Source organism: Enhydra lutris, unplaced genomic scaffold (genome assembly GCF_002288905.1).
Source record: "Enhydra lutris kenyoni isolate GAN:26980312 unplaced genomic scaffold, ASM228890v2 scaffoldscaffold28, whole genome shotgun sequence".
Taxonomy (NCBI): domain Eukaryota; kingdom Metazoa; phylum Chordata; class Mammalia; order Carnivora; family Mustelidae; genus Enhydra; species Enhydra lutris.
Window position 1 is genome coordinate 1,012,388 of NW_019154112.1, and position 26,186 is coordinate 1,038,573.

A 26,186-nucleotide genomic window follows, 5' to 3' on the forward strand; every position below is an offset into this window, starting at 1 on the left:
TTACAATATCATGAACTTTCTCTGATTATACTATTCTCTTTTTTTTTAATTTTTAATTTTTTCAGCATAACAGTATTCATTGTTTTTGCACCACACCCAGTGCTCCATGCAATCCGTGCCCTCTCCAATACCCACCACCTGGATCCCCCAACCTCCCACCCCGCCCCCTTCAAAACCCTCAGATTGTTTTTCAGAGTCATAGTCTGTCATGGTTCACCTCCCCTTCCAATATCCCTCAACTCCCTTCTCCTCTCCAGCAGAACAACTTTTGCCTCTACTAGAGGATTAACGCCGGGGTGAGGGGCCAGATCCAGGCCTCGGGGCCCCGTCAGAGAAGGCCAGGCCAGCCTCGCTGCCAGAGGCCACACTTCACATTCCTACTGCGCCTCTCTACATACTCCCCACGGATGATGCAAAGAGTGTGAGTGTGAACACGACTCAGGGAGCCCATCCAACCCCGCTAAAAGCCACCAAAAGAGACTCCACTGTGGGGTAACTTCATATACAGAAACGAACACATTTGCCTCTTTACCAGTGGCAATTATGACTAGCATGCCCTTCTTAGGCACAAAAGGAATAATGGTGTATCAGGGTTTATGCACAGTTCAAAATCAATTATGAATATTTGACCATTTCATTTTAAAATTATAGATTAACCATGACTCCCCAAAGAAGATCGATTTCTTCATAAGGAAGTATAGTTTATAAAGCTGGAATGACGGTTAATTCAACTACAAAAACGCATACACAAAAGCCCTACTTTTTCCTTCCCAACTTGCTTGGTTCATACAGTTGATTCTACCACACAAGTGTACTATCATCCTAGCACAGAGTAAAATACTGATAAAATGCCTCGGTTAGCAAACTGACGGCCGCTCCTTGACGACTGCATTGACTGCGGCATTTAGGTAGAGCTGAGAAGCAGCACTCTGAGGCACAGTTTCCTTCTTCCTGTTTTGCGTCCCACAGTGATTATTAAAGGAAGGAATCTGGTCTGTAAAAGACTGCGTCATCCACTCCCCTTTTGGAATGTCCCCGAAAGTTGATTCTCTGCTGTCAGTTAGTCCTGCGGAAGGGAAGCTGCCAGGGCCTCTGTCGCACAGATTTTCTGCAAAAGCACCACCATAGACTGCTTCATAACCCGGGTCATATTTTTCTTCCTTAACAGCCATCCTCTCTGCATCCTCTTGGGCTAGATTCACTGCCTGAACGTCAGTGTTTCATTCAGTGCCTTCCAACTGATCTCTCACGTCTTTCAGCGTCATGTGCTTTGTGCTGGGCTCCGGGAAACTGAGCCCATCTCACACTGGATGACGGCATGACACAGCACGGACTTTCCGTGTCTGGGATCTTCTGCGGCTGAAGTCCTAATTCTAAATTTTTAACCTTAACTCCAAAAACTTCTTTACTAAAAATTTCATAAACACATTTTCCACTAGTGACTGCTATTTGTGGCTGATATCGCTGGGATTTCTGCACTAGAATATGTCCTCCTTCACATAATTCTTTACTGGAAAGAGCGTTGCTGCCTGGTGTCCTCCCCACCACAGGGGGAAATCCAACATCATATTTCCCTGGTAAAGCGGGATCATCAAGGGTTCAGCGGCTCCTCACTCCGGCCGGACAGAAGCAGACACTTCCAAAAACGGTTTCCAGCTCCAGGGTAATGATGCCCTTTGTAAACTGCGACTAGTCCTGGGTTTGTGCCCATAATCACAATGTTCAGATTGAATGTCACAATGTCCGGGAGGGTCTTGGTTGGAAGTTCAGCTTCTGCAACACCAATAAGATGGTCTACCTTTTTTTTTCCCCCACTTTAAATGTGTCTGTAATTTTTTCTTTCTTTCTTTCTTTCTTTTTTTTTTTTTTTATGTTGCGGACTTCCCAGATTTTTGGCCTCATCAGGCTTCTGGGGTTCTACTGGTTTTTTTTGTTCTGTTGCTCTGGGTTATCTTTTCCTTGCTTTTGGGGTCTCTTGTGCAGGTTCTGAGCAGGAGTGGGGTGTGGAACTTCTGCTGCATTTGCTGTTCCTTCCCCACGGCCCTATCAGGAGCTCCAGCCATCATTCGTGGACACCGGAATGTATCAACAGCTTGAGCGGCTGAAGGGAAGAGCTGTGAGCGTTCTCTGCTTCCATTCCCCACTGCCGCTCCAGGGACGGCTGCTCCTGCCCCGCCCGCGAGCTCTGGTCTCCGGGATGGTGCAGGGAACCGCCAGCTGGACGACAATAACCAGAGCCCAGAGCTGGACACGGATGTTGGCAGAACTCCGCTAGGGAGTGACGCTCAAGCTCCTCCTCCGAGGTTCTAGGGCCCCTCCTTCCTGCCAGCCCCGACCCCCATTTTTGCTCACTTTTTAAACAAGTGCTTTTCTTATTGGTCCCCTTTTTAAGGGTTTTATGAGTGGTCTACAGCAAGTCCTTCATCAGATATGTGATTTGCAAATATTTTCTCCAAGGCTGTGGCCTGAGCTTGTTTCCTGATACAACAGTGCACATCAGGACACAGGTGAATTTTTCTGGTAAGAGACATGACAAATGGCTGACTGTGCTGGGTTAGGGGTAAAGAACTTGGGTGAGGGGTGGATGAGGGGTTACCATGTGACTTCTTTTACTTTTGTGTTTCTGTGAGTATCTCTGGAATTCTCTTGTACACGCGTGAATAAAGTTTTCAAAAATACATTTCTTTAAAATCCCTAATACCTGACAGATCATCCTGAGACCATGACTGAAGACTCAGGTTCTGATCTTCTACTTTGGGACCAATCATCTTTTCACTGAACTATTTTGCCTTTGAACTTCTATTTGTGAAACAGGTGGGTTACATCGTATGGGCAAATCCTCCCACTGAAATAGCTCAAAATGCCGTATAACTTAGAAAAGCTTGAAAGCATAAAACTGGCATGCTACTATTAAATGAAACAATGAACACACTCTAAAAAGAAGGGAAAGGTCCTGCCTGGCCCCCCACAGAGCAGGGTCCTGAGACATGGAGCAAAGTCTTACGAGTCCCCTGCCCAGAGCGCAGAGGCAGACCCAGCCCTTCCAGCTCTGTGCCCTGAGAGGCTGACTTTCCTACTATCTCCTTCCCTTTGGAAGTGTAAATAAAGCCTTTACATTCTGGTTTTGATGTGTATGTACGATGTACAATATATATGATGTCACCTATACTCAGTGCGGAAAAATTATAAAATGAGAAAAGTGATAAAAGACAAAGTAAACAGAATATGATTCTCTCACCTGAGCCGTTCTGTTGCATTTGCTTCTGTTCTCTTATCTATCCTCCTGCTGCTGGAAGTCTCTCTCTCTCTCTAAGGTGAAGAGCACAGAGCTCAGGGTCCCCAGCCCTGCTCTCTCCAGATGCCATTTCCCCAGTCAGCTCCCTGTCACCCTCCTGAGAGGGCTGCCTCTTACTTCCTCCTCCACTCCCTCCCTACTCCCCTCTCTGAGGTGATGAGCTCATTTTTTCCTTACTTATAAAAGAAGGACTCACAGAATACTGCATACTCCCTCCATCCCTATCCCAGGTCTGCACCTGTGTCCTCAGCTTCTAAGCAGTGATGGGGGAGGGGCCCTCCTGTCTCAGGCTGTCCCTCCATGTGGCCACACCTGGCCCCTCATTCACTTGCATCATGTACTTCCCCCTCCCTCCTGGCTCAGCCATTCCTGCTTACAGATATGCAGGGATGACGCCCATGCAGCCACGTAAAGCAAAACTAAATCAACCAAAGTAAAATCATCCCAAAGAAACAACACTTGATCCCACGACTCCTCCAACTCCTGCCCCATCTCTATGGCCTCCGTGCAGAACTCGTCCTGACCCATCATCTCACCCCCGATGTTGTCTTTGTAGCAAATGGATAGACACAGAGTTTTAAAAGTCAAATCCTTCTGCAATATTCGGTATCAGGGGAGATGTCCCCAAGCTTCCATGTCCCCATTTCCTGTATCTCAGAGACCACCTGCATTAGTTCTTCTGGCTGATTCTCTGATTATTGCTTCTGTGTCTCTAGGTTCCCTGCTTCTCAGACTCCTTCTCTGGTCTTCCAGTTTATGCAGCAACTTCACTGAACTGGTTCCTCTTTCGCACTCTCCCATCTGCCCCATATAATTATTTGATGATTTTGATGAGCTCAATGTGCAGTACTTGCATTATTATGACACATTAGTCACAACTGAATATTTTGTAGACTATGATTGTGCCCTTTCCTGAATTGACTTTATTTTCCCCGGAGTAAATAAATATCTTATCCCTTCATTTATTTTTTTCTGTTGTGCTCCTTTAAATCCTTCCCCAGATCCCCCTGGGTAAACATTCATGAACATATTCAAGCCCACCCAATCTTCTCCCGTCTTCATGTCTGTGCAGTTGCCTGGCCTGCAGCTCTCAGTCGTGCCCCATGGGAACAGGATGCCGTGCCCCTGGGGCAGGGCTGACATCCAGAACCCCTGCAGCTCTTCCTGGGGGCCCTTAACCTCTCTCCTTCTGGCTCCTTATGGATGGGAATCCCATGTGCTCCCCTTGTTGGTTTTCTCCATCATTTGTCCCACCCTGTCTACTGGTGTCCTGTGGAAGGTGTCACTGAAAGTAGAACAGAAACTCTCACATCTGAGGAGATTTTAGGTTGCCCTCGCCCTGAGGCACACGGTGTTGTGACAGAGACTCTGTGCCAGCCAGAGTTGTCCTCGGGATTTCGGGGCCTTGCGTCATGTCTTCCAGTCCCCAGGCCTGTGTTGTTGCTTCTAGGAGTCTTCAGGGTGTCTGCCCTCCCACCCTTTCTGACATTTCACTGTGACGTGTCCTGGTGTGGGTCTCCTCTCCTCTGCTCTAGGTGAGAATTTGGGTGGGTCTCTCAACATGTGTGCTTATCCCTGTGAACTCAGAGAAATCTTCCTGAAATTGTTTTCCATTGTGTCCTATTCACTCTCCTTTTTAAAACAATTATTATTAACTTTTTGGAATCACTTGATTAAGAAACAAACAGGTCTTCTCTCCTGCTGCCGTCACCCTCCTGATTGTACGACTTCGGGGAAGGACAACTATAATCATCCAGTGTATCCACTCAATTATTCATTTCTGTTGTCATATTGTTAGATTCCCACAGCTCTTTCCTGTTCTATGATCGTACAGCACTGTGTGGAGTTGTGTTTTTGTTTCACATCCATATGCCTGGTGCATCCTGTAGATGTGACTGATCCTAGTGGTAGGGGCCTTGCTAGGTCTCCTGATTTCTGCTTTCATGATATCGTGACATTTCTCCACACAACACTCATCTCCGGAGCGAATTACGTTTTCCTCTGTCATTTCTGCTTCATGCTCATCTTCCAAATGACACTGCCTGTGTCCTGTCACCGGAGTGTCACCCTTGCTCTGCACTATTGCTCCAGAGGCCAGCTGATCCTGAGTCCCTGGAGGCTCCAAATGTCCACTGGATGATGGACTTTAGTGTGATTTGAGCAGGTGAGTTACACTGATCCTTAATGTCCTCCTGGGCTCTGAGCCCAACAGCATGCCATCACAGAACATTCTGGAACATTGCAACAGTTCACTTGCATGGAGTGCACATCATATCCAACCCCTGATGGACAGGGGACAATGAACAAGTCAACAAGGTCTCTGGGAGCAAACCTTCTGGGCTGAACCCTGACTCCACCACCTCCTTGTCTCTGAGTCTCCCTTTCCCTCTCTGTACAAAGGGATTCCCTAGGTGGTGCCTCCTGGGTTTGCTTTCATGGTGAACTTGACCCTCTGTGCAAATCACATGGTGAAAATCCCTTAAACATGTTAATTGTTCCATTCTTTTTTTTTTTTAAGATTTTATTTATTTATTTGACAGACAGAGATCACAAGTAGGCAGAGAGGCAGGCAGAGAAAGAGAGGAAGGGAAGCAGGCTCCCCGCTGAGCAGAGAGCCCGATGCGGGGCTGGATCCCAGGACCCTGAAACCATGACCTGAGCCGAAGGCAGAGGCTTAAACCACTGAGCCACCCAGGTGCCCCAATTGTTCCATTCTTTATACTTACCTTCATCATATTGATTAGTGCTTAGATAAGCTCTACGGAAGCTCTTGGAATTCCAAGTCAAAGGGCCTCTGCAGGGCGGGAGCGAGGGGATCACCCGGCGGGTACAGGGACGCAGGACCCTCGAGGAAGTCGCCTCTCCACGGCCCCCGGTCCCGCCCCGGCCTGTGCTCCCCCGTCGCTCCCCGCCTGCAGCCCTGCTCTCCCCCACTCGGTGTCCCTCCCCCTGCCCTCCCCGCAGCCTTCATCTGGTCCCCGGGCCCCGCGCCGGGAGGAGGGTCGGGCGGGGTCTCAGCCCTCCGCGCCCGCAGGCTCCCACTCCCTGAGGTATTTCAACTCCGCGGTGTCCCGGTCGGTCCGCGGGGAGCCCCGCTTCATCTCCGTGGGCTACGTGGACGACACGCAGTTCGTGCGGTTCGACAGCGACTCTGCCAGTCGGAGGGCTGAGCCGCGGGCGCCGTGGGTGGAGCAGATGGAGCAGATTTATTGGGACCAGCAGACTCAGATCTTCAAGGACAGCGCTCAGGCTTTCCGATGGAACCTGAACACTCTGCGGGGCTACTACAACCAGAGCGAGGCCGGTGAGCGACAGGGTCCGGGTCCACGTCAAGGCCCCCATTTTCCGATATCCCGGTCTCAGTATCACCCCGAGTCTGAGGGACCCTCCCCCACCCCCGCCGCCGTCCCCCATCCTTAAGCCTGAAGAATCCGGGGGAACATTTAGGCGGTTTTACTTTCTGTTTGGACTTAACCCCCTGCCTGTCGGGCTGGGCCAGGGTCTCACACCATCCAGAGCATGTACGGCTGTGACGTGGGGCCCGACGGGCGCCTCCTCCGCGGGTACCGTCAATACTCCTACGAAGGCACGGATTACCTCGCCCTGAACGAGGACCTGCGCTCCTGGACCGCGGCGGACACGGCGGCGCAGATCTCCAGACTCAAGTGGGAGATGGCCGGTGTGGCAGAGCTCTGCAGGACATACGTGGAGGTCACGTGCGTGGAGTTGCTCCGCAGGTACCTGGAGAATGGGAAGGAGACGCTGCTACGTGCAGGTACCAGGGGCCGCGGGGTTCCCTGATCTCCCCTCCCCTGGGGCTGGCTTCCCACCAGGAAGGGAAAATGGACTCAGTGGCAGAACACCGACCTCCCACGGGTGGGGAGAGGGAGGTCCGCCTGGGTGTTCATGTTCCTACTAGAGAGTGACTCAGCCAGAGGGCGGCTTTTCTCTAAAGGACAATGGAGGAATCCAGTCTTTCCCAGGAGAAGGTGGAGACCATCCCTGCAATAACCCATCAGCGGTTCCCTTTGACCCTAGCAGCCACCCTGGGAACCATGGCTTAACCTCTCAAGGCCTTTTTCTCCAATACGAACATCTTTGGAGGTCTGACTGGGTGTTTTGAGTCATTCAACTCCCATCACAGTCAGGACCATTAGTGCGCTCGCCCCCTTAAACCTACAGCCTCCTATCCTGGACTCTCTCCCTGAGTCTAGAACTTTCCAGGATTAGAAGAGCCCAAGGGCTGGGTTGGTGATGGGTTTGTGCCTCTTCTATCAGAACCAATACCCAGTCCATCTCAGGATGGTCACATGAATGCCATTTCAGTGGCCTATAAAGGTAAACCCAAGTGTGGATTTCTGATTCTCTTCCTCAGAACCCCCCAGTTCACACGTGACCCGCCACCCCACCTCTGAAGGTAATGTCACCCTGAGGTGTTGGGCTCTGGGCTTCTACACTGCGGAGATCACCCTGACCTGGCAGTGAGATGGAGAAGACCAGGATGCAAAGTGTGTGGAGACCAGGCCTGCAGGAGATGGAAACTTCCAGAAGTGGGCAGCTGTGGCGGTGCCTTCTGGACAGGAGCAGAGATACACATGCCACGTGCAGCATGAGGGGCTGCCCAAGACTGTTACCTTGAGATGGGGTAAGGAGGGTTTTGGGTAGAGCCTCTTCTCAGGGAAAGCAAAAGGCCTTCTGGAGAACTTCAGCAGGGCCAGGACACTTACCAGAGCTCTGGACCCCTCACCTTCTCTCCATTTCCAGACCTACCTCCTCGCACCATCCCCATCACGTGGATCATTGCTGGTCTGGTTCTCCTAGTGGTCACTGCAGTGATTGGAGCTGTGATCTGGTGGAAGAAGTGCTCAGGTAAGGAATGGAGTGGGCAGATCTGAGGTTTCTTGTTCTGCTGGGGGATTCCCTCGGTAGCAGACTGTCCTGCCTTGTTACTGGGAAGTACCATCCTCACAAATGGACTTGCCTGCTCTGGACCTGATCATGAACACTCACTCTGTAGCAAACGCTTGTGAAAATGAAGGACACATTTTCATGTTGTTAATTCTGGTGATGGGGACCTCATGCCCAGCAATCACAGGACGGAGAGGGAAGTCCCTGCTGAGGACAGAACGCCAGCAAGTCAGGTGACCCAGTGACTCCTCACCTCATTTTTCATGTTTTCTGTCGTGTCCTGGGTGTTCAGTTACAATTCTGGAAACTTCATTTACAACCAGGACTGGGAGCTTCCTCTAGGATCTCATGACCCAGCCCTGTCCCAGGCCTCTGACATGATATTTTTTTCCCAAAGGAGAAAAAGGACCAGGCTACTCTCATGCTGCACATAAGTATGGAGGGGTGATCCCTGAGCCCCTGGGATACTGTAGACAGGACCCCATGGGGAGGTCACCACCCCGTAGTGCCTCCTTTAGTCTCTTCTCCTGTGGGCTCTGACCACGTCCTGTTTGTTCTCCCCTAGGCGATAACAATGCCCAGGGATCTGATGTGTCTCTCACAGCTGCTAACGGTGAGACCCTGGAGATCCTGACATGGGGAAGGGTTGAGGCATTAGGGACACTTTGCGCATGAGGGGAGCTTCTCAGATGTCCCCACTTATGGGACTGACCTCAATTTGTACATTATTTTTTTTCACAGTGTGAGACCAGCTGCCTTGTAGGGACTAAGAGGTGGAAGATTTCTTCACACCCCCACTTGGTGACATCAGCAACCCCTGACTTCTCTTTGTGCAGATATCAGAACGTGTCTGTGTTCCTTTGAGCATATATGAGGACATGAGTAGATTTGCCCACCTGACCCCTCCCTATTCTGATTTTATTCTCCTTTCTGATGTGCTTTCTTGTTCCAGCAGAGGCAGGGCTGGACCATCTCCATCCCTGTCATTGTTTCATGTTGGGCTGAGTACAAATGACTTATTTCTGTATTGAAAATGAGAACCCAGACATGAGTTGTGTTTCCTAATTCTTCCATATGGGGTAATAAAAGAGGAGATTTGTAAAATTAAGACAGCAAATAAATGGAAGCGCTGAGAACCTTCTAGAATCCATGCGTTTACTGTGCTGAGTCTGTTGTGGGTGGGGGCAGAAGGCTGTGAGGAGACAAGCGGGGATGGAGCCTGTGCCAGTGTGTGCTCAGTGCATCATGGGGGTGACGTGCTTACCCCTCAGCTGGGTCATCTCTCTGCTCTGTGTCCTTGGCCCTTGTGTGGAAGCTTGTCTCACTAGGAGCTGTGATCACAGGGACTTGGATATCACCTGTCACCATGACCTTGTGCAGCAAGAGCTTCCTGTGATTGGGTCAGCCTCCCCTCGGGCCTGGGTTGGGTCATAGCCTCCATTCCGGGGTGGGCTTTTTTCATTGTTTCTTTACAGTGTCAGGCCGGCTCTTGCTCTTGTGTACCAGTTCTTGTCCCATTCTCCCTGGGTGACCCTGTCAGTTATAGCAGCAGGTGTCCTTTGGGCTGTGTTCCCACAGGCCTAGGTTGTCCCCTGCACACGGGTGTCTCTGTGGTAAGGAGAGATGAACTTTCAGATTCATCCATCTCTTCCCCTCACTCTAGACCTGTTTTCTAGATTATTCTTAGGATTCTGGAGATAGAGGAGGAATCTGAAGTTTCTCAGCCTTAATAAACATCAGTTAGTTTCTCTCTTCAGCTGCTCTGCCCTCTCTCCCCTACCCTAGTTCAATGATCCTAGCGCTGGCTTGGATCCAAGTTCATGGATCTATAAACCAGAGTCTAATGTAGATCTCTTTGTGGTTGGAGAAAGGACTCAAAAAGCCTGAGTACAGTGTTTCAGGAGAAAGAACTCTGTGTGTGCTGTGCTGTGCAGGAGAGATGGTGTGGGGGGAGGGGCTGAGCAGAGAGAGGGAGGGGAGGGCAGCCCTGTGAGGGGAGAAAGGCAGCACTGATGGTGAGGTGGGAGCATGTAGGGTGGGAGCTGCCTCGGAACAGCTGTGCCAGAGACTCATCTAGAAGAAGGAGTCCTCTATCTGCTCGTTCATTCAACTGATAACTGTCATGTGCCTCACACAGGACATGCTATGTTTACATCTGGACAATTCAGTGAGACTAAGAAGAGGGAAAATGTGCTGGTCTTGTGGAGAGTATTTCTAGTGTAAGGGGCAGACTACACTTGACCCTCTGACAATGTGGGGATGGGGCAGTGGCCCCCTCGTGCAGTCAGAAATCCAAGTATAGCTTTTGACTCCCTCAAAACATAAGAACTAATAGCCTACTGTTGCTGGAAACCTCACAGATAATGTGAAGAGTCACTTAACACACGTTTATGTTACATGTAGAAAACTGTCTTCTAACAATGAATGAAGCTGCAAAAATTAGTCGGAAACCACAAAGATGAGGAAATGCATGGACAGGACTTACTGTAAAAAGTCCGCACACAGGTGCACACGCACTGTGCAAACCAGTGTCATTTGGAGGTGAACTGTGTATTGTGTAAGCGCAGTAATAAGGAAAGTGTTTAAGTTGGAAGTTGGCAGGGGCTGTGAGGAAGGAGACCCAGTTAGCACCTGTGCTGAGACAGGGACGATGGCTCCTTTACTCCATTACAGATGGACTTTGCTGCATTTCCTAACAGATAGACTTTGCAGCATTTCCTAACCACCTAATCTGGGTGGTGAGTAGGAGGAATCATGAGGGCATCCAGTATTTCAGACTGCAAGTAGAAATGTGCAATGCCTTCCTTGGATATGGGGAAGATTCTGGAAGCAGGACACTGGGGGAAGCAGCATCACAGGCAACCAGTTTGGGCATGTGGAATCTGAGATGTCCACTAGAAATGCAGTGAGGTTGGCAGTTGGATACAGAGTGCAGGGGAGGAGAAATATCCGGATTGGAGAAATAAATTTGGGAGGTGACAGCATATACATGATGATTAGAGCCTTCAGCAGAGATGAGGTCACCATGGGTCAAAGGCCATAGAAGAGAAAGGAACAGGACCAAACCCTGGACTCCTCGGGGCTAAGCAGGCTGATCAGAGCGCACACCCAGAGCGCACTGCACAGCCTGGTTCTGCGTCTAGAAGGCACAGAGACCAGGGAGGCCACGGCTTCAGTGTTCACAGGAATTTCCTAGACTATGAAGATTTAGACAGTCTGGGGTAGAGTGGCTGGGTTGATAACAAGGTTGGTGCTGCTGCTGCTGGTCTTCAGATCCCACACTGAGTAGCAAGCACAGGAAGCAGGATCCCCACATGGCCGTGCATCAGCCTCTCCTGTAGGGCTTATCGCCTAAGTGATTCCTGGACCCACGCCCAACATTCTAAGATGGTGGGACTGGGGAGAGGCCTGAGTATTTGATACCAAAGCCACAGGCAATTCTGTCACTCCACCAGATAGAGAACACTGAAGTCATTGATGAGAGCCCTCATTGTGAGACACATTTAAATGGTTTTTGCAGGACATCTGGGTGTCCCACTCTTGGTTTCAGCTCAGGTCATGACCTTGGGGTCATGAGAACTAGCCCATGTTGGGCGCTGCACCCAGTACAGAGTCTGTTTGAAACGTCTTCCCTCTCCCTCTACCCCTCCCTGCCTCTCTCGCGCATGCTCTCTCTCTCACTCTCTCTCTCTCTTTCTGTCTCAAATAAATAAGTAAAATCTTCAGATGTCTTTTTGTAGGGAGAAAAATGCAAGACATGCTGGGAGATGCATTTTTTTCTCTCCTGTGGGGCACAGTCAGGTGGCAGACTGAGGAAGTTTTCATCTCAACATAAAAGGTCTGAGTTATCGAGAGTGTAGATCTTAAATGTCTGCATCACACAAAAGGAAATGGTAACTACGTGACATGATGCACGTGTTAGCTGATGTTATGGTTGTAATCACTGTGCAATACAGAAATGTATCGATCATCAGGTTGTACCCTAAACTCACACAATGGTGTATGTCAATCATATCTCTATAAAATTGGTAAAAGATGTCTGAATTCTTGCTCTTAGAAACTCTTCCCTATGTGGGTTTTTGACTCCTCATGATACATACATACAGTTACAGAGAGACGTAGGGAAGAGAGAGAATATATCGGACCTTTTTTATTTCCAGGAAAGCCACAATACAGGCTTGAGACTACACAGCCAGAAGCAGAATCCACACTGGACCCTAGACGGGGGCCCACAGACAGCCAGCGCCTGCTGCTGGGTATCGACACCACTCACTCCCCTGAGGGAGGACACTGGACCTGGCAGCTGGGACTGCTTTGCTGCTGCCCCTGAGAGCTGCATGACATGACTGTGACACTGCTCTGACCCCCTGTGCCTAAAGCACGGATCCTGTCTCAGTGTGCCTGTCACATGTCCAGAGTCAGAGTCTGGCAGGTGGTCACGTGATTGTTGAAGCTTCATGTCATGTCCAAGTGCTGGACTGTTTGACAAAGTGGGTTCTCCTCTCTGTGGATGGAGGTGTCTGGGTCCCCAACAAGATTATTGATGTATGGCATTCCTGCACATGGCAAGAGAGGTACAAGTTCTGGGAATAGACATTGGGAGCCAAGAATGGAAAAGAATGACAAATTTCCATATTTGGAGCCATGATCTGAGACTGGAACTTGATCTGGACACTGTAGGCACTCAAGTCTGCTTGGATGAGGAGTGACTCATAAGTGGCATCTTTCAACTTGTTTCCTTAATGGTTGTTATGGCCTAGGTTTGTCCACTCCAGTCCCTACTCACAGATGAGTGGAGTAGCATTGTTGATTGCTCAACACATCTTCTCCATCCTTTGTCTCTTCCTGGGATTAAAAACCCAGATCTGTGTCACCTCAGATGATCCTCATATACACACTGACATTTGATGTTTCTTTCTATTCGTACATATTTCTGGGGAGAGTATCCATAATTTCATCAGGTTTATGTGGCCTCCACAAAAGTCTGAAAACCATTCCTCTGTAGACACTGTCTATTTCATCTCTGGTCCATGAACAGCTAATGATCACAGTGTTTCAGCAGGTCCAATGATGTGATATTCATCCTCATTTTTGTTTGGAAATAACCAGTCTCAGACAGGAGAAGGGAGAGCTTTCTGGCTTATACTCACTTCCAACTTCTGTGTGTACACTCTGTGGCCTGAGTAACAGTTCCCAAACCAGGGCTGGCTCATAGGACACACAGATCATCATTGGTTTAGATGACTTACACTTTAGCACTGACTCGAATGCCTAAAACAGAGCAGAAATGAAAAACATTTATTGAGGATTCCATTTCCATCTACACAGTAGACTAAGGTTTAAGGCTGCCCCCTCTCCACGTGAGGTGATGAGCACTGGTGCTATCACCAGTTGTATGTTATATCTACATATGAAACTAATGATGTACTCTGTTGGCTAATTGAATTTAAATAAAAAAATTTTTTTAAGAAAAAAGGCTGCCTCTTCTCCTAAAAATGAAAATGATAGAAAAAACATAAAATCACCCAAAAGTACAAAACGATCAAGAGAAAAATCAATTAGTCCAAAATTTAAATATGAGCCCTAAGCCAGAGAGAATACTTGTTCTGATCCGTAGAATATTTTTCAAATCTAGAAAGTCTTAGCTTGGCTTCTTGGGTTCAGGAGCTTTACAGAGAGGAGATAAAGTCCAGAGCAGCTTCATGTGAGGAGCAGGAGAAACATCCCCTCCCTGAAAATCTGGGAATCTAAGATTTACATCCTTGGAACAGAGTGACACAAATCAAATCTGTTCTAGCTTCAAGTGCAAGAACATTCTAAAGAAATTTGCCTTTGATTCGGGAAGAAGTGAGCAAACAGCTATTTCAAAAATTTGCAGACACAGACTAAGCCGTCTGTGATTTGTAGTCCAAATTTGCTTTCCCATTGGCCATTGGTCCAAAATAGCTTCAGATCATTAGCTTAGTTTATAATTGTCCTGGATTGGTTATACCCCAAAATTTAAAGAAACAAATTTCTCTAGAGAAATCTCTATTTAACCTACATGTCTAAAAACTTACACAGAAAGTGGCACAGAGGAAAAAGGCATCTCATAGAAAGAAATTAAAGTTAAAATGAAAAAAAACAAAAAACAAAAAACCGTGGTTAAGTAACCTTAGAAAAAATGAGTAGTAAAAAGCTCATGAAACATCAATATTGGAACCATAAGATGCAATATAACAGGACCAGGATATGATACAAATATATAAACATATGTTATTTGAATATATATTATGGGTATGATAAAAAGAAAAAAATCACAAAATTTAAAATGTGGAAAAGATGGCAAAAGCAAAAGCACCTCTTAAGAAAATAACTACAAAATAAAGTGATTAATGATTAAAAATGAAAATATTACAGTTTATTCACTGAATAAGAAGTTATCAGTAAAAGAAGAATGAGTGGAGGGGCACCTGGCTGGTTAAGTATCAGCCTTCTGCTCAGGTCATGACCCCAGGGTCCTGGGTCAAGCCCAGCTTCTGGCTCCCTGTTCAGCGGGAAGCCTTGCTTCTCTTTCTGCCATTCCTCTGCTGCTCCCCTGCTCCTGTGCTCTCTCTCTCTCCTCTCTCTTAAAGAAATAAAATCTTTTTAAAAAGAGAGAGAGAAAAATGAGTGAGTCATGGAAAACAAAAAACAAAAAGTAAGACAGCGACATAAATCAATAGTGTCAATGTTAACATTGTAAGTGAGTGGCTTAAATAAGTCAATCAAAGTGCAGATTGTTAGCCTGAACACACAACAAGATCCACCTATGTTGTCTACAGTAGAAGCACTTGATCTCAGTTACAAACAGATTAAACTCAAAGGAATGGAAAAAGTTATCTTAGGCAAGCAACCATAAGAAAGCTGGAGTGGATACACTCAACCACACTCATTAGCCAAAAGGGACTTTATAGTAAAGGGGCACCTGGGTGACTCAGTTGTTAGGAGTCTGCCTTTGGCTCAGGTCATGGTCCATTGAGCCCCCACATCAGGCTCCCAGCTCAGCAGGAAGCCTGCTTCTCCGTCTCCCCCTTCCCCTACTTGTGTTCCTTCTCTCGCTGTCTCTCTCTGTCTAATAAATAAATAAAATCTTTAAATATATAAATAAAATGCTAGTAAGATAAACAGGATCATTTTGTAATGATAAAATGGTCAAGTCACCAGAAAGATGAAATAACTCTAAACATACATTCACCTAATAACTCAACACCCAACTTCTTGTAGCAAAACTGACAGAAACTGAGAAACAGACAATATGACAATAATACTTAAATGTCAATAATGTCAATAATGCATAAAACAACTATGCAGAAATCAATGAAATCAGTGAAGATAAAGAAGACTTGAACCATACTATAAAACAACAGTGTAAGTCTGACATGTAAAGAACATTCCAGCCATGAACAGAATATACATTCATTTCAAATGCACATGGAGCTTTCTAGAAGATAAGCCATATGCTAGGCCATTAAAAAACTCATTGAATTTAAAGGGGTAAAAATAATGCAAATATCACAGTGTCATGACATCAGAAATAAATAACTGGAATGAATTTGGGAAACTCACAATATTCAGAATTAACACACTTCTACATAATCAAAGGGTCAAAGATATCAAAATAAAAAACTTCAAAATTAATAGAAATAGAAATAGAAATAGAAATAGAAATAGAAATAGAAATGAAGACAGAGCATACCAACCCCGAGGGGTTCCGACTAAAGCAGTGCTGAGAGGAAATATATAGTAGGAATTGCCTGTATGAAAAAGAAACATTTCCAGTCAATTACCTGAACTTCCACATTAAGTCAAAGGAGGAAGAGGAGCAAACTAAACCAAAAGCAGGAAAAAGGAAGGAAAAAATAAAGATTAGAGCAGAAGTTAATGAAATAGAGAAATAGAAATAGAGAAATATAGAAAACTAACTGAATCAAATGTGATCCTTTCAAAGATCAACCAAACTGACAAATCTTTAACTAGACTCACTGAAAGAGAGAGAGAGAGAGAGAGAGAGAGAGATTGAGAAATGACCACATTACTGGGATCAGCAATGAAAGAGGTGCTATCAGGACTGACCACACAGAAGTAAAGAGAATTAGGAGATTATGGTGCACAATTATATGCCAAAGTATCAACTTGCTTCTATAAAATAGACAAAAACACAGAAAGACACAAATGACTAAAGCTGACTGTAGAAGAAATAGACCATCTGAATGTACCTATAATGAGGTAGAATTTAGTCAATTGTATAAACTATTCCACATAAAAGCCCAGTTCCAAATGGCTTCACTTGTGAATTATACCATATGCTGAAAGAATTAATAACAATTCTTTACAAACCCTCCCCCCCCCACCAAAAAAGAGGAGGGAACTCAACTCATTCTAAGAGGCTAGGATTATTCAGACACAAAAGCAGACAAAGATATCACAAGACAAGAAAACTACAGACCAATATCTGTATGAATGTAGACTCTCTCTCACACACACACACACACACACACACACACACACACACACAAAGGTCTCAACAAAATGTAGCAAATCAAATCTAGCAACATATAGAGTTAAACCAACCTAATGAAATTTATTCCAGGAATGCAAGATTGGTTAAACATCCATATCAATCAAGGTAAAACATATATATATATATATATATATATATATATATATATATATATGGTATATACTATATATTAATATACTAGAAATACATTAGGAAAAACCCCACATGCTTATCTTAACAGATGGACAAGAAGCATTTGAGAAAATCAGACACTTTCTCATAATAAACCTCAACTGCTAATAGAGGGAATTTCCTCAATCTGATTAAAGGCATTTAGGAAAACCCTTAAGCTAACATTTTACCTAACGGGGAAAGACTGTTGGATTTCCTCTTAAGATCAGCAACACGAAATGTTCACTCATGGCTTCTATTACACATTGTGCTGGAGGGGCACCTGGGTGGTTCAGTCATGTAATAGTCAGCCTTTGGCTCAGGTCATATCCGGGATCGTGGTCCCAGGGTCCTGGGATCCAGCCTGCATGGGCTCACTGCTCCCTGGGGACCTGCTTCTCCCTCTCCTTCTGCCTGGGCTCCCCCTGCTTGTGCTCTCTCACTCTCAGATAAATAAATAAAGTTAAATTAAATTTTAAAAGAGAAATGCCAAGTGAGGTTGGCAGGTTGTCAGTTGTGCTTCCGAAAACTAGGCACGCCTCTTGATGGGCTCAAAGCAAAAGAATCAAAGAAGCCAAAACATAGGGAAAGGAAGGGTTTTACTCACACGTAAAGGAGAACACTGGGGAAATTTCCCAAAGCAGCATCTCCCTGAACAACACACTGGGGAAGTTTCAAGATGAAGGTACAGGTGTCATGACTCCTCTGATGCAGAACACCTGAGCCTCGGTAGGAACTGCTGTCTCTGCTGCTCCTGGCACCTGGGTGACACTCGTGCCACTTGGGCCAAAGTGTCTCTGCACAGACTTGGCGCCAGAGCCGGGGACCTGCGGCTGCCACGTCCCATCAGACCCTCCTCCAAGCAAGTGAAGATGTTAAAGATACCTTTACTAGAGGAGAAATGAAGAATACCAAGTTCTAAAAATATCGAAAATGAGAAACTTGTGATTGGATCATGTAGTCAGCCTTCCATTCCTGGGCTAAGGATTATGATTCCTTTTTTTTACCCTTCCTGGAGGACAAACAGACATGCTACATAGTGTTCAGGTTAGACTCTCAGAATGCCCAGGGATATGAGTGGATATTCACAGCCTGGTCTCCAGAACATTCTCGTGATCATCAAAATTTGTTGTATGCAGGAACAAGTATGACTCTGAAAAGGAGGGGGCCACATTACAGATGAAGTGTTTGGAACAGTAAAGGAAGATGTATCATTACACGGATATAAAAAACACAATCTTCTGTCACAATCTTCTCCTGCCCCATTGACTGCAGCTGAGGAAGCATCACAACAGGTCAAAATGAATGAGGTACAAACTGACATGGGTGTGGACATGAAGCATCAGACACTACAAGGAGTAGCATTTCCTATTTCTTGAGAAGCTTTTCAAGCTTTGGAAACATTAAGTAACAGACAGCTCAACTATTTGCAATTGGAAATAGATATGAAAGATGAAATTATAATTTTGACCAACACAACAAAGAACTGAAAGGCTTGCCAAGGAGAATTCCCAAGGATTCATCACGCTACCATTTCTTCCTGTTGAAACATTCCCGTGAAGGAGACGGTTTAAAGAGCATACTTTTTATTTATTCAATGCCCGGATACACATGCAGTAAAGAGAATGGATACCGTATTCTAGTGTGAGAGCCGTCTGCTGGAAACTGTTGAAAGACAACTACAAATGGGTGTCATTAGAAAGATTGAGATAAGGGTGCTTGGGTGGCTCAGTCAGTTAAGTGTCTGCCTTTAGCTCAGGTCATGACCTCAGGGACCTGGGATCAAGCCCCATTTCTTGCTCCCTGCTTGGCATGTAGCCTGCCTCTCCCTCTGCCCCTCCCTGCTGCTTGTGCAGGATCTCTCTCTCTCTCTCTCTCTTTCTCTCAAAGAAATAAATTTTTATTTAAAAATATTTTATTTATTTATTTGACAGACAGAGATCACAAGTAGACAGAGAGGCAGGCAGAGAGAGAGGGGGAAGCTGGCTCCTCACTGAGCAGAGAGCCTGATGCAGGGCTCGATTCCAGGACCCTGAGATCATCACCTGAGCCGAAGGCAGAGGCTTAACCCACTGAGCAACCCAGGTGCCCCTCAAATAAATAAAATCTTTAAAAAAAAAAACAAAAGAAAGAAAGATCAAGAGAGAAAATGGGATGAGTTGACAGTGGAACTTCCTTTATGAAGAAAGACACCCAAAGCAGTAGGCACATAGCAAAATTTTGTAAAATCGAAAGGTCCTGCAGCAAACCGTGGAATTAAAAAACTTACTAGGGGTCCAGCTGAAAGTGAAGCTGCTGATGCTTAAAATCATTGTATTAAGGGGGCGCCTGGGTGGCTCAGTGGGTTAAGCCGCTGCCTTCGGCTCAGGTCATGATCTCAGGGTCCTGGGATCGAGTCCCACATCGGGCTCTCTGCTCAGCAAGAAGCCTGCTTCCTCCTCTCTCTCTCTCTCTCTGCCTGCCTCTCCGTCTACTTGTGATCTCTCTCTGTCAAATAAATAAATAAAATCTTTAAAAAAAAAAAAAATCATTGTATTAAGGATTCCAATACTAGTTTTTTAAAAACAGCTTTTACTACAGGAAAACTGTTAGATCACTGCCCTCAGGTCACCTAACCAAGCTGTTCACTTCTGTGTTCTTAAAGTCAAGGTTATAGAAGACTATATAGGATGTGCTATTAATTTTGTCATACTGTTTTTTAAGAAGTGTGTAAAAGTATTTTTTATCTGTTTCCACTTTTTAATGGAATCCTTCTGGGCACTGTCCTCTCCATTAGAGTGTTTTTCCAACATTATCCAAAACCTCATGGCTGTATCAGGCTCAGGATTATTTTGTCTTTTGCTCATAGGGTAGTTCTAATGTTTATGTTGAGGCATAGCAGTGAAAAAATGGAACAATGGGAAAAGCCCCCGTGTTTTGGACTTACCAACTTAAAGCCAGCGGCCAACAGCCAGGCCACATGGTCAGGCAGAAAGACAATGGAAACATGGTCTATTAAAGGAAGAGCCACAGCGGGGCTGGGCCCTTGCTCGTTATGGGAATTTGAGGTGTGCATCGAAGGAGGACATGTTGATGCCCATCACAAGAACCACCTTCTGAGTTTGGAAGTGGATTGGAATGGAGGAGTGTGTTTCCTGGTGTCCTCTCTTGGGGTAGCCACCTAGGACAGGGAAATAAGGGGACAGAGGGGGTTGTGGCAATGCAAGGAAAGGCTGAAATTCTACAGTCCACTTGCATCTTCTGTGGCCCAAAATACCAAAAAGAACTGTCCTGGTTGCCAACAAAACACCACAGAGAGCTAGGAGGCTGACCCCCCAAGTTGGAAAGCCTTGAACATAGCTGGCAAGTCAGAGCCATAACAGTAACCCCAAGGGGTGATGAAAGGGCCTTGACAGGAATGCGTATTCTGGATTGAACTTTGCTCATTCAGCGATAGATGCAAATGGTCAGAGTGCTATCAAAACAAACAAGCAAAAAACAGAGCATAGCTATGCTTCAATTAAAAATCTAAAAAAGTAAAATGCACAGAAAGGACTGGTCCTGTGAGGACAGCTCAGGGAATGTTACACGTGCACACCTCCACGCATTACCCGCAGAGCAAGATGCAGAACACGCTGAGCTTCGCAGAGATTCCCAGTCAATATGTCACCACAAAAGGTAACCACTCTCCGACTTCTGACATTATAAATTAGTCCTGGTCTTCAACTTCACATACAAAGGGTCATACTCCTGTGTGCGGCTTCTTTCACTCGGCGCCGTGTCCGTGAGATTCCCCCACACTGTAGGGTATAGCCACGGTCCAGTCTTCCTCGGGGCTGCACAGTATCCCACTGTACGGATAAGCTACAACTTATGTATTTTCCTGTCATACATATCTATGCTGTTTCACATTGGGGCCATCATACACAGTACTGCTAAGAACATTCTTGTACATGGCTCTTGGTACACATGTGGAAAAAAAGTACTGAACCAGTGAAGAATGCTCCGTCACAGTTCTTCATACCACAAACACACGACAAACCATAAAATCCCATAATGGGCATGCACACATGCTGACAGAGTAGCAGCTTCATGGAGAATGGGAACAGGCAGCAGAAACATTGTGGAAAAGGGGCGTCAGGGCCATGGAGGCGTGAAGTGCTGGTTTACACCCCTTCACAGTGTGCGCTCCCACCCAGCGTGAGTGGGGCTACAGGATGGTCCCAACCACACAATTTTTCCTGGAGGATCTGAGGAGGAGGGGCAGGGGACAGGTGCGAGTGTGACTCTACAGTCCTTCCCAAGGGAGAGGACCTCGGTATGACTGTGGTTCACCTCAACATTCTCTCATCCTACCCGATGCAGAGTCTCAGTACAGGGACGCAGGTGTGAGTGCCAGAAATGGGAAGGATTCCTAGGACACTGTATGTACTTTGTTAACCCTGATGTGGGAATTCCTAAGGACCTGAAGGGGAGGGCTGTGCCTTCACCCCATCCGGCAAAGTTGGGGCTGATGGCGAGCATAGCTACATCCCCTGGTGGTTCCCTACCTACCAGTTCTGTCCCTGTGTTTCCCTCCCCTCTATGACCAAGAGTGGACTGAGGGGGACGGGAGCTTGTCAGACTCGTGTTGCTGCCCACAGTCTAGACAAGCACAGCAGGACACATAATGTCCCTTCCAATGGCAGAAAGTGAGGTATAAATGCAGAGAAGTAGAAATAGTAACTGAGGGTAAAGGAGGGGATAAATTCGCTATGTCATGAGGGAAATCCATAGTACATCAGCTCCTCGGAAGACGTGTGAGCAAGAACAAAGGAGGGCAAATCTGCCCCAAGACATCATGCCACCAGCCAGCTCGCCACTGCCCGTATTTGTGAGCGAGAACTGCAGCGGACGACAGCTGGGTCTGATCACATAGTGTCAGGGGAATGAGAGGACAGCTGTCATTTATTAGTCACTCTTTTCCACAGCAAACCTGAGCGCCTAATAAGCACCAGGTCAAGCTGCAGCCTCAGATATGTGCTCCGAGAATGACAGTTAGTTGCTCTCTCTCCATCCCTCGCCACCAGCACCCCAGCGGCCTTCCAACATGAGGAGAATTCCACGGTCAGGGCTTCGGAAGAGACCGCCTCCCTCCACAGAAGAGGAAGACCTGTTTCCCCCACATCCTTCCCGTGGGACCTGGCCTGAGGCTCCACCAGACAGGGGAGCACACGCTGGACCTGATTCATGACCTGGGGACAGAGAGAGGCTGCCACTGTGCACAATGCATGTGACAGGGGGCGTGAGTGGCAGTGTGTCCCCCAGTCCCACGAGTGGCCGCAGTGGCCTGTGTCCTGACCCAATGGAGTCAGTGGTGAGAGCAGTGATCTCTGTGCCCACGGTAGAGGCCGGGGTTCCCTTGTGAGATGAAGCTGGACCAGCCACTGCAGGTGTGCTGTCCAGGAAACTGTTATGTCCAGAGAAGATGCACGTGCATTAAGTGTGTGTGCACTACCTTCTGTCCAAGTTCCAGCAGGGCTGGGTTCCAGGGTTTGTTCAGAGGAACAGCTGCAGAGAGCAAGTGTTCAGAGATGCTCGTCATCCCAGCTGTGAACCGCTCCCTAATCCTCCCTGAGATGACACCCCGTGATGAAATAATGCCATAAATCTCACATATCACACCTCGTGACAGCAAACGTCTTCCCTCTCTTTACAAGGGAAAGAAACATAGTAAATGTAATTTTAATGCCCCCTGCCCTGGCCTGCTCTCCTCCCTGACCTCAGCGGCTCCAGATCTGGCTGAGCACCAGACTCGTTTGTGGGGCTTCTCAGAACACACGGGCCTCTCTCCAGACCCACAGACTCCAAGTCTCCCCAGACTCACAGACTCCGACTATTTGGCACATGGCCAATGGATCACCCCCACCATACATACTTTCAGCCTGAGCTTAACTCCTTCCTTTTCCACCTGGTGAAAGAAAACATCCCATGATATGACATGCAGGAGGCAGGGCCCGAGATCCTAGATGAAATAGATAGCCTGGACCACAGGAAAGTTTCCAGAATGGTCACTACAGACCTAGGGAGGGATCGGGGACATGAAGGAAAAAGATGGCAGGGTAAGACTAACCATCTTCCTGCAGTCTGTCCTCAGCAAGGACTTTGCTCTCTGACCTGTGTCTGCTGGGAATTGGGTTCGTCACCACATTCATCGCAGTGATTAATATGTCCTTTCCTCTCACCTCTGCTTTACTACAGTGAATGTAGCAATAAGCACACAGTTAACAGGCACATGTGTGCAGAAGACACTGCCCATAAACAAGGCAGGACAGACTTCCACCTGAGCTTGAGACACTGCAGAAGGACAAGAAAACTCAGAGCACCTCCCTTCCCTACCTGAGCTCTCCTTCCTCCACATGACAGCTCCAACCACCACAGCACCAGTGACCACAACAACAATCAGACCAGCCACGATGCCCACGATGGGAATGGGGAGCTGAGGAGGGGACTCTGGGAAGAGAGGATAAGGTGAGAGTCTTAACCCCTAGGTCTCAGCCCAGACCCTACCGAAGATCTCCACAACAGCTCCTGATGTCCCTGACAGGAGGCTCTGTGCCCAGGTTTCCCTCCTTACCCCATCTCAAGGTAGTGTGCTCGGGCAGCCCCTCATGCTGCACATGGCATGCTTATTTCTGCTCCTGTGCAGAAGGCACCACTGCAGCCACCCACTTCTGGAAGTTTCCATCTCCTGCAGAAAAATAGAAACAGAAGGAAAATTTTCAGACTCTTTCTATGAGGCCAGCATTACCTTGAGCCCCAAACCAGGCAACAACCCCATCAAAAAGAATTTCAGGCCAATATCCCTGATGAAATGGATGTCAAAATTCTCAACAAGATCCTGGCTAATACAATCCAACAGTACATTAAAAGGATTAGCCATCACCACCAGGTGGGATTTATCCCTGGGATTCAAGGGTGGTTCAACATTCCTAATCAATCAATGCGATAGAACACATAAATAAGAGAAGAGACAAGAACCACATGGTCCTCTCAATTGATGCACAAAAAGCATTTGACAAAATACAGCATCCTTTCCTGATTAAAACTCTTCAGCGTATAGGGATAGAGGGAAGTTCATAACATCCATCTATGAAGAACCCACAGTGAATATCGTTCTCAATAGGGAAAAGCTGACAGTCTTCCCACTGAGATCAAGAACATGACAAGGATGCCCACTCCTGCCACTATTGTTCAACATAGCACCAGAAGTCCTAGCAACAGCAATCAGACCACAAAATGAACTAACAGATACTCAAATTGTCAAAGAAAAAGTCAAACTCTCTTTCTTTGCAGAGGACATGTACACTTTGTGGGAAAACCAGAAGTCTCTACCTTCAAATTACTAGAACACATACAGCAGTTCAGTAATGTGGCCGGGTACAAAATCAATGCACAGACACAAATTGCTTTCTTATACACTGACAATGAAATTGTAGAAAAAGAATTTGAGAATCGATTCCATTTACAATAGTACCAAAAACCATAAGATGTCTTGGAATAAATCTAACCAAAGAGGTAAAGGATCTATATTCCAGAAGTTATAAAACACCCATGAAAGAAATCAGAGAAGACACAAAAAGATGGAAAAACATTCCATGCTCATGGATTGGAAGAATAAGTATTGTTAAAATGACTATGCCCTCAGAGCAATCCATACTTTCAATGCCATCACAATCAAAATCCAATGGCATTTTTCAAAATGCTGGAACAAACAAAGCTAAAATTTGTATGGAACCAGAAAAGATCACAAGTCACCAAGAAAATGTTGAAAAAGAAAAATAAAGCTGGAAGCATCACATTGCCTGATTTCAAGCTATATTACAAAGCTGTGATCACCAAGACAGCATGGTACTGGCACAATAACAGACACATAGAACAATGGGACAGAATAGAGAGTCTATATATGGACTCTCAGCTTTATGGTCAACTAATCTTCAACAAAGCAGGAAAAAATTTCCAGTGGAAGAAAGACAGTCTCTTCAATAAATGGTGCTGGGAAAATTGGACCGCTATATACAGAAGAATGAAACTGGACCATTCTCTTACACCATACACAAAGATAAACTCAAAATGGATGAAAGACCTCAATGTGAGACAGGAATCCATCAAAATCCTAGAAGAGAACTTAGGCAGCAACCTCTTCAACATAGGCCACAGCAACTTTTAAGACACATCTCCAAAGGCAAGGGAAACTGGTGAAAATGAACTTTTGGGATTTTGTCAAGATAAAAAGCAAAGAGGCAACCCACAAATGGGAGAAGATTTTTGTCAGTGGAACTACAGACAAAGGGTTGATATTGAAGATCTATAAAGAACTTAAAACTCAAGACTCAAAAAAACAGTCAAGTCAAAAAATGGGCATAAGACATGAGCAGACACTTCTCTGAAGAAGACATCTAAATGTCTGACAGACACACAAAAAATGTTCATCATCACTAGCCATCAGGGAAATTAAAATCAAAACCACATTGAGATACCACCTCTCACAAGTCAGAATGGCTCAAATTCATAAGTCAGGAGACAACAAATGTTGGCAAGGATGTGGAGAAAGGAGAATACTCTTACACTGTTTGTGGGAATGTTAGCTGTTGCAGCCACTCTGGAAAACAGTATGGATGTTCCTCAAAAAGTTGAAAATAGAGCTACCCTACAACCCAGCAATTGTACCTCTGGGTATTTACCCTAAAGATACCAATGTAGTGATCCGAAGGGGCACGTGTATCCCAATGTTTATAGCAACAATGTCCACAATAGCAAAACTGTGGAAAGAGCCCATATGTCCCTCAATGATGAATGAATAAAGATATGGTACACACACACACACACACACAATAGAATATAACTCAGCCATCAAAAAATGAAATTTTCCTATTTGCAATGATGTAAATGGAAATAGAAGGTATTATGCTAAGCAAAATAAGTCAACCAGAGAAAGATAATTATATGATCTCACTCATATCTGGAATCTGAGAAAAGAAACAGAGAATCACAGAGGAAGAGAGGAAAAAATAAAACAAGATGAAACCAGTGAGTGAGACAAACCATAAGGGACTCTTAATCATATGAAACAAACTAAGGGTTGCTGGAGGAGATACAGGTGGAGGCATAGTGCCACTGGGTGATGGACATCAAGGAGGGCACATTTTGTAATGAGCACTGAGTGTTATATAAGACTGATGAACCCCCGGCCTGTACTCTGAAACTAATAATACTTTGAATGTTAATTAATTGAATTTAAATTTTAAAGTGTTGGAAAAAATTAAAAGATAA

General features: G+C 46.1%; 3 pseudogenes; 2 read left to right on the forward strand and 1 right to left on the reverse strand.

Moving 5' to 3' along the window:
* Window positions 1-857: 857 nt before the first annotated feature.
* Window positions 858-2,137, reverse strand: LOC111152414 (annotated as a pseudogene).
* Window positions 2,138-4,707: 2,570 nt separating this feature from the next.
* LOC111152415 lies at window positions 4,708-8,878 on the forward strand (annotated as a pseudogene).
* Window positions 8,879-17,574: 8,696 nt separating this feature from the next.
* On the forward strand, window positions 17,575-19,201 carry LOC111152416 (annotated as a pseudogene).
* Window positions 19,202-26,186: the final 6,985 nt, after the last annotated feature.